We start from the raw sequence: 15,757 nt of genomic DNA, 5'->3' as shown, positions 1-15,757 counted from the left end.
AAAGCGTTAAGAGAAAAAAAAAAAAAAAACAATTTTATTCAGTTTGCTTCAATCATTAAAAATCGCCAACAGTGAGAATAATTTACTGTATCTATTAATTGCAATTGTATTTAAAAAAAAAAAAAATTTATATTTTTTAATTTTATTTTTAAAAATTAGTTGAACTAAAAATAAAAATTAAAAAAGATAAATGATTTCTTGTATTAATTATTTTGAATGATTGTATAATATTTAATTTAATAACCTGACACTATTGTAACCATTTATTAAATTATCAAAAGATTATCTGAAATTATGTAAAGGTTAAAAAATGATAAAAAAATGATGAGAGACAAAATGATTGACATTGAGAGGCTGGCTCTTTCGGTAACAGAAGGACAAGGGTCTTTCTAATAAACTTTTCATGTGAGAGCTTTATATTAGAGCTGTAAAATAATGATATTCTCGGAGTGAATAAATATGGTATCAATTGAACATACCATTATGTAAATTACAATTTAAAATGTTAATTAGAACTTTGTACAAGAGATATAACATTTGTCAGTCATTGTGACTAAGCGACAATGGATGAAATCCTAACTGGCACATATGGGTCGTAGTAAGTAAGCTTCGTCGCAATGCACCTAAAGTCTCTATTTGTTAATACAACTGAGCATTGTTTGAAATAACGCTGCCTCCCGTCTCTAAGCTGTGAAATGTGGTTTGCCATGATTTGACGTCTAACTAGATTAGTAAAAGCACCCAGAAATTTCGCACTTTATGCAGATAACTTTACCAGCGCGTGCTTTATAATTTATCCAAATATACTTTCTAATATCTAATATAATAATTTTACCTCAGACTAAAAATTTACATGGAAAAAAAATTTATTTAAAGTAAATAAAATTTTAAACTAAATAATTTAGATATTTATCAAATTAGAATTTTAGACATTGTATATAATTTATTTTTAAATTTATTGGACGAAAATGAAAAGACTTTTTCCAAATTCTTCAATTGTATATTCAAATTTTTCCAGATTTTTTTAATTAAACACCTAATACAATTTTTTTTTACTTTCTGATCAAAAAATTGATCAATATTTAACACAACACAATAAACATTTATCATTTGGCGCGTGTAAATATAAACGGTTAACAAACTATAAGTGTTTATTCGGATCCAGAGTCGCTCAAAAAATGATAAGCTCTGTTCTCAATTAAATATAACTATAACCCAAGTGTGCAAAGTTAACAAGGCTACACTCGGTATTTATAGAGACATGAATGAATTTCTGTTGTTTGATTTGTTACCCATCTACAGAGTTATAATATCAACAGAATCTGTTTGATTCTCCGGCGTTTCTCATTAAATTTAATTAACTTAAATTAAATTCCTTGCTTGTGCGTGATTTTCATATCGTCTAACCATAAATATGTATTTATCATCCGTCAAAATGGCTATGAAACCACAAATGAATTCGGTAGTAACAAACAGATGATAAAAATCCAAAAATATTTCATTTGGAAATTTTCCAAAAGTGATATCGATATGGATTTTCTCGGAAAATAACCAGTTAGAAATTATCTCTACTATTTACCATGTTCTTACAGCTCACCCTAAACCTTTAATTTAAAAGTTCAATTTTTCGACGGCTAACGTTTGCACCAGGGATTTGCACTGACATCGAATGATTGGACTTTGGGGACTGGGGTGTTAGATGAAAAAAGTGTTGAACAGCCGTATAGACCGCGACTATACATCTTTTTTTTGCTCTCTTTCCATCTCTCTCTCTCTTTATATGGATGTCTGGTTTCACCCCGATGTGGTTCAGCGTGATTTAGAATATATAGTTTGCACGGTTTAACAAACATATGATGTTTCTTCGTTAGTTTGAACATCTGTGACTCATACCCTTTTATTTTTACATCTCCTCCAGAAGATTGTAGCTAAAAATCAGTCTGATGAAAAATATCGATATAAATGCTGTGTTTTCATTTAAATTTACTTTTTTTTTTTTTTTTATCAAAGATTTATTTTTGCAGTTGGAAATAAAAGTAACAAGATTTAGATTTTAAATTTATGTCTTTTTGAATTGCATTTAAAGATTATTTACGTACAAAAGTTATTTTTGTTTAAAAAATCTTGAATTTTTATCTCTAAAAGCTATTTCACTACTTTAGTCTTTTTTATCTGAAATCCGTCAAAGTTCTGTCAGTTTTTGATGTTTGAAAACAATTTTAATATTACATATTTATAATAAAAATATAAAGTTTACTTTTATTTTGAAATCCAGACAACAGTCCGCGAAATGAATATCATATTCCGTAAAATAAATGACACCACAAACGACAAAATTGCGAGTGCACAGCAGATGCCAAAATGACGGCATATGTTAACAGAGATGTTAAGACAAAGACAAATTGTCATGATTTTTAATACTACGGCTGGAAATATTCTACCCTTAATATCAGCTTCAATTCTCTACATTTTTCTATAGAGAGTTTCATAACCAACGCATCGCTCTGTCGATATAATAAAGAGCTTTACTACCGTGAGCTTGAAAGAGATTTATATATATTTGAAAAATCCTTTTATCAAATCAACCTTTAAAAACAATCTATTGTTTGAAGAAAATTTGATTTTTGCGGAAACTCAGCAATGTATCCCAGGAATTTCATTTTGACGGTGGCTGAGTATTTTATCAAAGTGATATTTTTTTTTTTTTAAAGCACAATTTTAATAAAAAAAATTGTAAAATCATATAAAGCTAATATAATAATTTACTTACCGAAGTCGGAGTTTTGTTATAATATCTCCGATCATACATATTCGAATATTGCTATTACTATTAAGTTCAAATGATCGCAGGCCAGTGGTTTGCCAAAAAAAAGTCAATCCAACCAGTTAGCAATTGGCGTATCATCATCAAACCACTAGTCCGCCAACTATTGCGACCGTAAAATCTTACGGTTGGCTGGTTTTGTATTCGTTTGAATTTAGTTTGTCGGAGCATAAATTGAAATTTGTGATAAATAAATAAAACTAAAAATATTTTGAATATTTTGGGACAGATAGAATTTCTCACTGCATTGTTTCGGAGCCGTAAAACTTGAGGAAAGTGGAGACCTGAAACTAAATCACGAGGTTAGTTGATAGTCGTAGATTTTTTTTATTTATTCGAGAGAAATTCCTTTGTTTCAGAAGAGGGAAAATAAAAATAAAAAAAAAAAAAAAAAAAAAAAAAACTGGTAAGAAATCTCCGATAAATGAAATGGATAAACGCTAGAATTCGCTTTTTTTTTACTCAACTACCACCGCACTTACATCCGATCTCTTTCGTGTTAGTGACGCGAGGGATTCTCAATGAATATTGCTATCCTATACTAATACCATTCAAAGTTACGGATATATATCAAGAAGCTAGAGAAATGATGATAGTACAATTCGGTCTTGATACTATTTTTCTTATTTTATAGCTTCACTTAATCATTTTTCTCAATTCATCATTGGTATCTTTCTCGTATTATCAAGGGAGATACAATTCAGATTCAGATTTGGTTATTTCAATAATTATGAAATATTGAAGTTGTTTTAGGTTTCTTACTTATCACTTCTTTATCTCGAAATTTCTAACAAAATTCTGCTTTTATTATTATCGTTTCAGATACTCTCTATCGTTGGTTTAGATTTCTTACGTAAATAATAGTTGCTAAGTACATTTGAAAGAGAGCCAAAAAAGTAACATTATTTAAAAATATATTTCAGCTATTTTCTTCGAAACAAATTTTTATTTTTACTATATGGACACTGATATATTTATTATAAAATTGATTTAGTTTAATTTGGAATCATCCAAAAGATCTTGACGTGAATTTGTGCCTTTGAACGATTTTATATATTTTTTGGCGATGGTCAATTTTTTATGTCAAGTTTTTGGAGGAGTTTTAAATAGTTTGCTGGTTCTATAAGTTTGTTCAGTGACATTTTTCCATTAAATTATTGTTAATTGATCCTGTGATGGCAATATTATTTTTTGAATTCATATGCAATATCATATTGTGATTTCAAGTTGCCAATTATTTTATACAAAGCTCGGTCATGTTATAAGTTAAAACATACATATTATGTATTTTGTCTAAAAACTCATCTGAGCTTGTAGAATATTAAGAAGCGTCTTATTATTATGTAAATTACAATTAACACATGATACTAGATAAACGATTTTATGCATCATGTAGGTAAACAATTTTGCTAGTTATTTTATACATCATTTTTTTTTTGGTTCTTTCGTTCAATGTGAGCTTTTTTGAATATGATTTTCTGGAGGTTTTTTCTCTAGAAAATTTGCTACCTTAAAAGCGTGATAAAAATGATGTAGGAGTAAATATAAGCATAAAGTTTCCGTCAATGGCCAGACGATAAAGCTCACTAGGAAACTATCAGTGTCTAAACTGCGCATCGTCCACGCAATCGATACTTGGTTGTATCCCGAATATTTGGCATCCCGTTCATGTCTTCTTCTAGCCCACGTAGATTTCTCGTAAATTTACTGACACCTTTACTCCTCCCTTTGGGCTGTCTGTTCAATATTAACTCCTAGCACGAGTTTGGACGCGAGGTCGACTTGATATATAAAAAAAAAAAAAAAAAAAAAAAAAAAAAAAAAAAACTTGCAGGCTGGGATATTACCCGGGAGTCCTAGCGAATGCACTTGGGGAGAGTTACCTCGTAATCGATACCGCGCGGACTCCACCCCAGTTCTCTCTATCTCTCTGTGATGACATTGCGCTAGAAGAGAGACCAAGAAATATAAAAAATATGCGAGATCATCAAGTTTTCTTAATTCCTTTTTTTTTCGTATTATCTTTCTTTAAATTGACAAGAATATTCTATATTATAAGGAGATTCTAACAATCTCTTCCTTCACGGAAACTTTTATAAACCGTAGTCCATTAATCCGGCTAGTTACCCACCCGATATTTATTTAATTTAACGTTACGTTCAAGATTATAGTTTTGTTGTTACCCGTTAGTCAATAGCTCGGGTTCCAATAAAAGTAAACTAGTGCCGACAGTTTAATTAAATTTTAAATCCTTGAGAATTCTAAAGGCAGTTAATGATGTAATTTCGAGATTCTACAGTCTCTATTTTTGATGAAAAAATATAAGATTTGACCGCGTGTCAAAATTTTCCAAGCAATTTAAGATTTTTTTTTTTTTTTTTTTTTTTTATAATGGAAGAAAATTTTTATAGTTGAATGAAACTTCAATTTTTCAAAAGCTCTTCAACTAGAAAACTTCAGAAAATCAACAGATATTTTTTATTGTGTGTTAAATTATAAGGAATGAGTTTTAAATTTATTTGGGAATGAATTGAAGAAAATTAGAATGACAACAATAAATTTTTCAAGTTTTTAACTCTGAATATTGTTTCTTTAGTTGCTTAAACTCGCTCAGTTTCAACTTGTTCACTTATCGCAAATATTTTTCTTGGCAATCTTGAAAGCTTCATTTGTGATGATTAAATCAATAACTCACTGAGGGTTTACTAATAAAATCATAAAGTTGAGTATTTATGATTTAATACTCAGGGGTCTTGTTTGTTAAATAAATTTTTGATTACGTTTAAAAAATTATTTTACTAATCTTTGAAAATATTATGTCCAAAAAATTGAAAAAAAATTTTTTTTCAAAAACTGTTGACAAAATATTTAATTATTATTAGTCAAAATATTCTTTGGTATAATAATAATAATGATAATTTAAAATTGAGTGATAGAGTAAGCCTTGAATTGAAAATGAACATGATATTGATGAAATTGATCGACAGAAAATGAAGACAATCTATAAAAATCTCGATAACTAAAGGTCATTGATGACTCAATTGAACTACTGTAGTCAGCAGAATTCCAGGTCACCATAGAAGCACGTTCTCTCTGGTTGTAGTACTTAAGAGTAACAGTTTCTTGGTCTTCAACCTCAAGCCTTGAATTGTAGGTTGTTTGAGAGGTAAACGGAATGAAATCCTTCTAAGTACGAATTTTCCAGTTGTTTTACAATAAAATATAGCTGATCAATAAGCGAGATGAAAAACGTGTTGAAGCAACCTATCGGATTAAGTATGACTCAAGTCCAGAATCTATTTACCAACTATCGCGGTGTGGATGAATCGAGCAAAAGGAATCTCGTTCCTCTCACAACCGTTTATCTTTCACTTTCGTGAGCTTTATTCTTTCAACTCAAGTTTCTACAATCGGGTATTATTACCTTCAAGCGTAGAGTTATCGTTGTTGCAATACAACAAGAGAAACTATATAAAGACAGCTACGCTTCTTCATATTTATCTGCCGTCAATTTTTTCACACACCTTTTTACCATATAATTTTCAGAATCTTTCTAAATATATTTTAAGTAATAGGATAATACAACTTTTGTAGTTAAATTTCTCAACTGAGTGTATTCACCATTGTCCGTGAGATTTATTTAAAAAAAAAAAAAAAAAAAAAAAAAAACAACAATAACATTATTTTATTCATTCTTTGAGCTCTTTGTAAATTAGTGAGAGCTAAACAGTTTCGTTAAGTGCAGAACTATGGTTATTCAAAGGCTATCTGCTTCTTTTGTAGTTGCAATTTTAAAAACTTTTTCCTTTATTTATTTTCCTTGATACTTTGAAGTATCATTTTGTTAACGTTTTCTGCTTCAACTCTTTTTTTTTTTTCGGTGTTTCTTTCCACATTAAAATTTTATAATCTCAAAGAGAAGATTTTTCAGACTGAGCAGTTTAAGCATAAAAAATAAACTCAGCATCGATCAACGGTAAAATCGTTTTAAATCTACATACGAGCACTTGCTTCATGTTTTAGTTATTTTCCATCTATTTTTAAGTGTTTCTGCTATAAATATTATACATCTAGCTTAGACGCTAGGTCACAATTTTTTAGCAAGCTTTACAAAATAAAAAAAAAATCTAATCTTTTTTTTGAAAAAACCAATTTGATTAAATTTTCGATGTTAAATCAAAACTTAACGTATATCCGCGTTATGTTAACAACACGGAAGACGATTGTAATTTGGACATAGGTCATTACAATCATTGTTATTGAAGTTAGTCAATATATCAAAAGCAATCCCAACACGAATCAAGTACAAATAGATGAGTGGTTACCGAGTGATCTAGTATCAATGGTGGACTTGCCGCCCACTAATTGTGTTTCTCCAGCATGTGTTTCGTTTGAACAGAACAGTTTGAGAAATGCTCTTTGGTTTCTGTCTATTGATTACAACCTTGAATCAGAGATTCAACAGACGTTAACGTCGATACCATTGAAAGATCAATGGGAATTCATTAAATTTCTAAAATAGCGTTGACGGTTCTCGGAGATTCTGGAATGGTTTTTATTTCCGTCGGGAAGTTGTAGATCAATTGCTATATAGTAAGCGATATGTACTGCCGGGTGTGTCAACAAAGGAGGTCAATCTTCGATCGCTTTGTATATTGTGACAACCGGTTACACGTATACGGTATCGCTTTATGTTTTCAGATTTACAAGGAGCTTCTATTTCAAATGACCTAAATGGTTCTAGTGATTATCATTAGCCGATAAACTTCCTTCAACTATTCCAAAATTGCTATTCAGTCAACCTGGAGCATTCTTCGATTCATTTGTCATGTATTTTTTTTTTTTTTTTTTTTAATAATTTATTCAACTTTCTAAAATAAAATTTAGATTCATTACTTTTAATTATAATTTATAACACGGAGGAAAAGATAGCTTTCAGGAAAATGATTATTAATGCATGCAAACTTACTGGTAAGCTAACACTGATTCTACATCAAGTCAATAAAATTATTAACCCTTGCGTTGATAGAACCGTTTGCTGACTTTCACAAACTTTACTTACGCGCAAATATATTTAAATATTATCTAAATTTAATGAAAGTTTATAGAATAATTTAAAATAATTGAAAACTCTATTTAAAGTTATCATAATCATCCTATTTATTACTCGCTAAATGATCATATTTGTTTAGACTATTAGAGTAAATTTTAATATAATTTGTTGATTGCAACATACCGTCGACGAGTCGACGAGCTATGCTTAGCTGAGCAATACAACTTAATGTAAAAGTGGAACGACATGGAATAGAAGAACGTCTTGCACGATCGTATTGCTTAAGAAAGGTCTCGATATGCATTTATAGCAGCATCTTTTTGAACTGAACATCGTTGTGCTCTCATTGTATATCGTGCGTCATGTGAAAAGAGGAACGATGATACTTGAGGGAACTGGAGTAGATCACAAATTTTTCATTTTACCATTTCAGTAAAACGTTTTCTCCATTTATATAAAATTTCATTATATATTAAATTTTTCTATAATGTTCATGGATTAAAGAATTTTTCGAGCGCATTCTATCCACTGAGCAATTTTCTTTTCGTGCAAATAAAAAACATTATTTTTATAAGTCAAATGTTTTTTCTGATATAAATATTTAATCTGCATAAAAGTTTTCTTAAATTTATATATTTTACGATAAAATTGCATTTCAAATTTTTTCCATAACACCGAATATTTATTTTTCTCTATTGTTATTTTTATCTCAACTGTTTTGACACCGAGTAAATTTTTCTAAACGGCTAAATTCGTCCGTATTTGTTATTTTATGTATCATACTCCAATAAATCTGCTCTAGACTTTTCTTTTCATCTAATAAAAGACTAAAGTTTCTAAAAGAAAATTCTTCTTTTGCTAGAAGAGTTCTATTCAGATATAAACTGAGTTTTCTTCGATTGAATCTCTGGCCTCTTTATTTAATTTGATATTATACAATCTTAAAAAAAAAAAAAAAAAAAAATTCAACTTATTATACGTACGATAAAAAACAGATTTGGACAGTCCAAAATTGCATGCTTTGAAGTTTTAAGGAAGAAATAGAACGAAAGTAAAAATAAATTTTTGAACGATCACCTTTTTCAAATACTTCACACCATTCGCTTGCCAAATTCAGTGGCAGTTAAAAAAACAGCCACGGCTGCAAAACATATTTAATGTCAGCGGTTTCGTGAATATTTGTACAAATAAATGAAAACATATTCAGCTGTTTAAATTAAATCAATTTTTCGCGAATATAATTTTATGTCAACGATTGAAGCAATTAATGCGATAATGCATTATTAAAATAATTTTGAAATGGATACACTTGATGGTAATTGATGTGTACAGTGCTTATACACAGTGTTTATATACAGTGTTATATAAAATGTTATTATTTAAAATGTGACACCCGAGTATTTAATAATTTCATTAAATACCGGAAATTCGCATTGATTTTCTATTGACAGTTATTTAATAATACCTTATCATTTTTGAAAAGCGATGCAACAATTATTTAATTAGGGTATTACAAATATTGAGTTTAATAAAAAGCATCAAAATGCAAGAACATGCTTTTAACAGATCAATAAAAAATATTTATTCATTCAGTGCAACTGTTTCATTATCCTTTAATTAAATACGGAGACTTGAGTAAATATTTTTCAATTTATATGCATGTTCAAAAATATATTCATCGAGTTTTTTTTTTTTTTTTCATATATTTATCTTTGGTAACTGAATAATTTCGCCTTTTACAAATTGAAAGTACGGAAAAGTAAATAAAATAGAAACCATTCGCGAAAAAAAAAAAAAAAAAAAAAAAAAAACGATTAAATGGATTTTAATAGCTATTGAATTTCCATGAAAAGCCTCACTCAGATATTTTTACAATAGACTGTTGTGTTGTAATTAATGAATAATTACTTTATTGAAAATTTATGTTTTACTTGTTCATTTAGTAATTGTATTGATTGCATTGTTACGCTGTTAAACTGTACTTTGACGGTGATTATTTATTAATCTCATAACATCGAGTTTTATTTTCAACAAAATATTCATCGGTGATGTATAAATAAAAGAAAAAAAATTTTTTTGTTATTATTTTACTGTAAAGTATACTCGAAACTTAATACTTGAAGTTTAAAGTTTCCCGTACAACGATTTTGTTATGACCAAAGGTATTTTCTCAACTGATGCAAGAATGTCGTAATCAAAATTCTCAACAGGGATACTTGGGGAATTCTCTTCGTAGTCAAGTGCTTTTAACGCCATCGATAGGTATATACTAACAGAATTCATACATATATTTAACCTTTTACTTGAGGCAAACCACCGGTCATTATTCTATCGCCGATGTGTTTATATTCAAATCTGTCATCAATTTTCATTGCTTAGAAAATTTTTTCAATGTTTATTAGATGGTAATGTCTATAATTATTTTTATTATTATAAATTATAAATAAATTTTATGAATGATTACAGAATTAAATTATTAGTACGGAGATATTTCGAAAGCGAATTCAAGATCTTTGATTAAAAATAAGTAATTGATTTTTTTTTTTTTTTTATTATTTTATATTAATCGTTAAAATAAAAAAATTATTCTTATTTTTATAAAAAATTTAATTTTGCATTTTTTGAGTAAAAAAATTTTAGTAAAATAATTTTTAACAAATAAATCAAGACAAAGTTCAAAAGAAGAATTTATGTGCGTGAAGATATTTTTTAATAAAAATTCCCAACATTATTTAACGACTAATTTTTTTTTCAAGTGCGAAACAAGAAACCGAGAGGTCAATTCGAAATAAAGGCCAGATAATCACCGGCGTAAGCTATTAAATAACTATTTGCGTTATTTTATACGCATTAAAGTCATCATTATGTCACAACTTACCTTTGCCGAATTACGCCTTCTTCCTTTGTATGTAACGATTCATTTCCTCAATCTGAAACACAAAGAAAAAAAACAAATTATATTTTAAGGAATGGTAGCGTTAAATAAAATAAATAAATCTTTTGAAAAAAAAAATACAATTTTTTTTTATAATAACACCGCTCTACTTTTCTATGAAATATTTTAATAGAATTAATTTCTGTGAATAAATGAATATCATTATAAAATATGTCTGTTTGTAGTGTAATAATAACAAATTTTTATCCACTGTCATTAATCTAAATATACAATATACTATGTTTGAAATTTTATGACATAAATACGTCCACGTCGGTAGCATTGTGCTTGGTCTAATCAAGGAAATGAGTAAGACATTTTGTTACCTTATTTTGGGTAACTTATTAGTAGTTAAACCGCGAGAAAAAGCACAATAAAAAAAAAAAATAATGTCAAGTGAGATGCTCTGCAGTTTAGAGTTAAATTCCTGATTACTATTTCTAGAGCGTCTGTGTCATTTAAATTTTAGTATGTCTTATTTTGGACGGAAATTGTGCTATTTTCATCATTTAACATTTAACATAGGTTCTTTACATTCACTGAAATAACTCGGTTAAAGAACAAACAGTAATTCATTAACACAATTCAATAGTTCTTAAAATTAGCCGACGTTTTTAATTTTTTTATTAATTAAATTGGATCAAAAATAAATTGCAATCAAAGTTTTTTCCTTATTTTTTTTTTTTTTTTTTTTTTTTTTTTTTTTTTTTTTTTTTTTTTTTCAATAAAATAAATTATAAAAATTTTTTGATGTCAGCTAACTTAATTTTGAATTTTTCTAAAATAAAAAAAATAAATAATATTATTATTATTATTATTATTCAAAAGAAGTCATTCACACGTGCATAACAAAAACAGTGAAAAAACAAAAGTCAAAGTGAGTTCATCAGAGAGTTGTTGCCTATTCTCAGTGAGTTGTCTGAATAGTTGTGGTTTTTTGTTTTTGTTTCCTTTGAAGCTCAGCCAATCTCGAGGGATCGTATCAGTGATCTAGTACGAGCTCCCTGTTCTCTGTTCCTTGTCGTTTTCCACCCTTCACCTTTTGTCGACAAGTCGTGTCGTCACGCGACGTGTCGCTCAATACTACCCGCTTGGAACGCGTGCGGACACAAAATAAACCAGCTGAGAAATGAGACGTGAAGCTAGGACAATTCATCCACATGAACATAATAATACTTGTACACATAATAAGTTTATTTTTTATTTTTGCCATTTGTTATCAATGCATCCTTCCTTAAGGATAAGATAGATAATATAACAAAGTAACGTATGCATGAAATCACATGAATTAGGATAGAAATATAGGGGGGGGGGGATTTTTTTAGGGAATATCTAATTTATAATGAACGTGAAACGGAGCAAATACTGTTTGTTTATCTATTTGAAAATTCACAAGATTGTTTACCTGCATGATGCATAAAATTGTTTATCTAGTATCATATGTTAATTGTAATTTACATAATAGTAAGACACTTTTTAATATTCTACAAGCTCAGATGAGTTTTTAGACAAAATACATAATATGTATAGGTATGTTTTAACTTATAACATGACCGAGCTTTGTATAAAATAACTGACAACTTGAAATCACAATGTGACTGCAGAAAATTACAAATTATGAATTAAAGAACTTTGATTTTATTATTTTTTAATCATTTTAATCACATTATACAGTTTGGGCACTTTTTTAATAAATTCAAAAAATAATATTGCTATCACAGGGGATCAATTAAAAATAATTTAATGGAAAAAACTCCTCCAAAAACTTGTCAAGACCTTTTGGATGATTCCAAATTAAATTATGAAAATCCCTTTTTAAATAAAAACAAGCCCGTCAAAAAATTTTTCTTTTTCTCTTAATTATTCAGATGATAAATTGTGAAAAGACATTTCATATATATTTTCTTGATTTAAAAAATTAATAACCAAATTTTATCTAGTACGAAATTTGATTATATTCAAAACGACTATCATCTTAAATTAAATTATCGCTGAAATTGATATGAAACGTTGAAAGGGCACAAATTGAGGTCAAGACCTTTTCTATAAAGAAAACCGATTTTGTTTTATAAATATAAAGTTTTATTAATTATATAGAGTCTCTAAATTATGACATAAAAGTTTTTATAGGTTCTACAAAACAGTAACTTTTCTTTAGCATGCATAGATTCCGGTAAAAGATATTTAACAGAGTAATCTCATATGGTTTTCCACAAAATAATGTAATTGAAAATGAAACATGATTTAACGTAAGTCATATATAGACCGAAACAATGATCAGAAATGACTTTAATTCATAGTTAGATATATATTTTGGAAATTTTGGACAGCTTCAGAGTCCAGTCGATTGATTCGACAATAGACCGTAAATGTCGCTTATTGAAGTTCAATAGAGCATGGTTGAACGCATATAATCAACCCAAAATAGAGTCTCGCGAGTAGAGATTCGGTATGAACCGTTTCTCTCAATTACAGACAGAGAATGAGCACTAACTCATTGATGTTTGACGTCATTGTTATATATATCCTATATATTTAAGCTCAGCTGTTATTGTTACTGTTATATATACTAGTACTAGTAGGTAGTTGTTACCAACTGAAATATAACGAGTAGTAACCTCGATTGAATATGTGTGTAGATCTTTTAGTGTTGAAATCCAGCCAAATTGTACGTGTACCGTAGATGCCGTAAGTCCTTATTGTTCTTACTTTGTGGCAACTCCAACAATCAAATGTACAAACTCATTTTTACAGCTGATCCTTGCCAATTTACCTTTTTTATTTTCTCCGCTTTCTTTGCTTTGTTCTTACTTGTCTTCATTTTTCTCTTTCCCTTTTTTTACTGAATTAACTTTACAAATTATAAAACTTTTTAACTGTAAAGAAAAAGTTACGCAATAATTAATCAACTTTATTTATACTTTTTCAAATACTTTTTAAAAACATATTAAATAATAATTATTAAAACCGAAAATTTTTAAATAATCCTTCTTCCTTATTTTAATGATATTTATCCTCATAAAACTATAATTTAAACTTATATACACACTCTATAGACATTACTTGTCATAATATAATTTCGGATCAGTGAACTCGGACATTAACTTGGCGTCTCATTGTCGAGTTGGCAAAATATTTCAAGCTGCGTATATACCAGTCCCGGAAAAATATGCAAAGCAAGTATATTTACACCTTATAGGCATGAAAAACACATAAATAAATTTATTTACACATTTTAAAATATTACATCTGACAATATATATCTCCAGGAATTTTTTTTTTCATCATATTTTAATATTCTTGACATCTCTTCTGATCTTCCAATCGCTTCAGGCACATTTCTATCACCAATGATGGAAGATATATATACTTGAAAATGTCACAAGATTTTTCTGTTACTTTTCAAAAAGACGAACTTGTCATTTCCGATAAAACATTTTTCAGCTTATATTTATTTTAATATAAATCATTTTTTTTTTTTTTTTTTTTTTTTTTTTTTTTTAAATAAATTAGAGAGTTTTATATTAGAGCCATATATAATTTCACGGTTATCGAGTTTAGTATCAATAATTTCGCTGAAATTTATAAAACATCAAAGAAAATTTATTTTACAACTGAAAAGCTCTATTTAATAAATTACTTTATAAAAATCATCAAAAACATGAAATATATTTTTTATTATTATTATTTTTTCTGTGAATAAAATATCGCAACAGACAAACAAAGTAGATAAAAAATTTTGTTTGATTCTGGAGTTCTAAGCTCCTTCGGGACCATCAACAATAAATAGGATTAATGATAATTATATTGATTGAAAAAAGAATTGTTCAATGTTGTCAATTATTGTAATTTTAATTTTAATTTTGATACAAGAATTTATTTATTAGCAGTGATATTAAAATACTGAAATCGGTTTATTGATCATTAATCAAAAAGTTCAAGGAAGTCCTAGAAACTTGAACAGTTCGTTGTCGATTTCCTACCACCTAACGGATGTGGTTCCCGGAAGGCAAGATGGCGGTTGGGAAAATGGAATTCGTTATCGCTGTAGAATCTCCCGACAGAGTAACCGGTTAATCATTTTCTGGTGGATGCTTCTATTACTAATTGCTACGACTATAACAGGCTTATGTTATCATAATTCGATAATTACTTCAAAATGCTTTAACAACGCATCCGATTAAAAGGGCAAAGGTTGGGGAAAACTTTATAAAAATTATTCTGAATAAATAAATAAATAAATTATCAGCCGCGGTAAATTATACGCTCCTTTTCCAACTTAATAACATTTTTTGTTTTTTTTTTTTTATTTAAGTAAAAAAGCGATACTTTTTTTTTGTTTCAAGTTTACTTTTAGCATAAAGTCGATATTTTTTCTCCTTCTTGGCAACCGCGGCTATTTTAGAAACAACTAACAGATTTATTATGGCCAGAAAGTTCACTCTGTCGTTCTTTTGATAAATTCTGTCGCATAGATTTAAAATCATCTTTTTTTTTTTTTTTTTTTTTTTTTTTTTTTTTATCGTTAACCATTTCGCGGATAAAAATGCTTCTATGTTAAGTAAGTGTCATCAAACAAATTTTGTTTTATCAGCAAAATTATAAGTGCACAGAGAAAAAAGCTAATGATATGCGCTATATTTAGTATTCTGGTAGATAGAATTTCAAGAATAAGCAAACATGGACACCAAAAAATAACCTAGCCTGTATTTTTGTAGATAAATTTTTCATGGATCAACATATTTTGATCGCATGATAAACGTTGCAGGAAATTTTCATTTTTTTCCCGTAAAAAAGAAATCGTTTGATTCAAAAAGTTTTATTAGTGATTTATGAAGCAAAAAAAAAAAACGATATTTATTATACTCTGTGATTTACGAAATTTTTATTCGAAATATTTCAGTTAGTTTTTTTTTTCAATTTGTCCTTTTCGGAGCTTTACACT

General features: G+C 28.2%; 1 protein-coding gene across 5 annotated transcripts in view; it reads right to left on the bottom strand.

The window, feature by feature from the left end:
• The window catches only part of LOC141524273 (uncharacterized), a 94,423-nt gene that overhangs the window by 22,596 nt on the left and 56,070 nt on the right, over positions 1 to 15,757 (bottom strand). For all 5 annotated transcript variants that reach the window (XM_074238042.1, XM_074238043.1, XM_074238045.1 and 2 more), the window contains one exon: positions 10,756 to 10,807. The gene's annotated coding sequence lies outside the window, so the exon portion shown is untranslated. The remainder of the gene's footprint in view (positions 1 to 10,755; positions 10,808 to 15,757) is intronic.

This window comes from Cotesia typhae, unplaced genomic scaffold, assembly GCF_013202065.1.
Source record: "Cotesia typhae breed Kobodo isofemale line unplaced genomic scaffold, CoteBio_Ctyphae contig_22, whole genome shotgun sequence".
NCBI classification, from domain to species: domain Eukaryota; kingdom Metazoa; phylum Arthropoda; class Insecta; order Hymenoptera; family Braconidae; genus Cotesia; species Cotesia typhae.
This window is presented reverse-complemented; position numbering and strand designations above follow the sequence as displayed.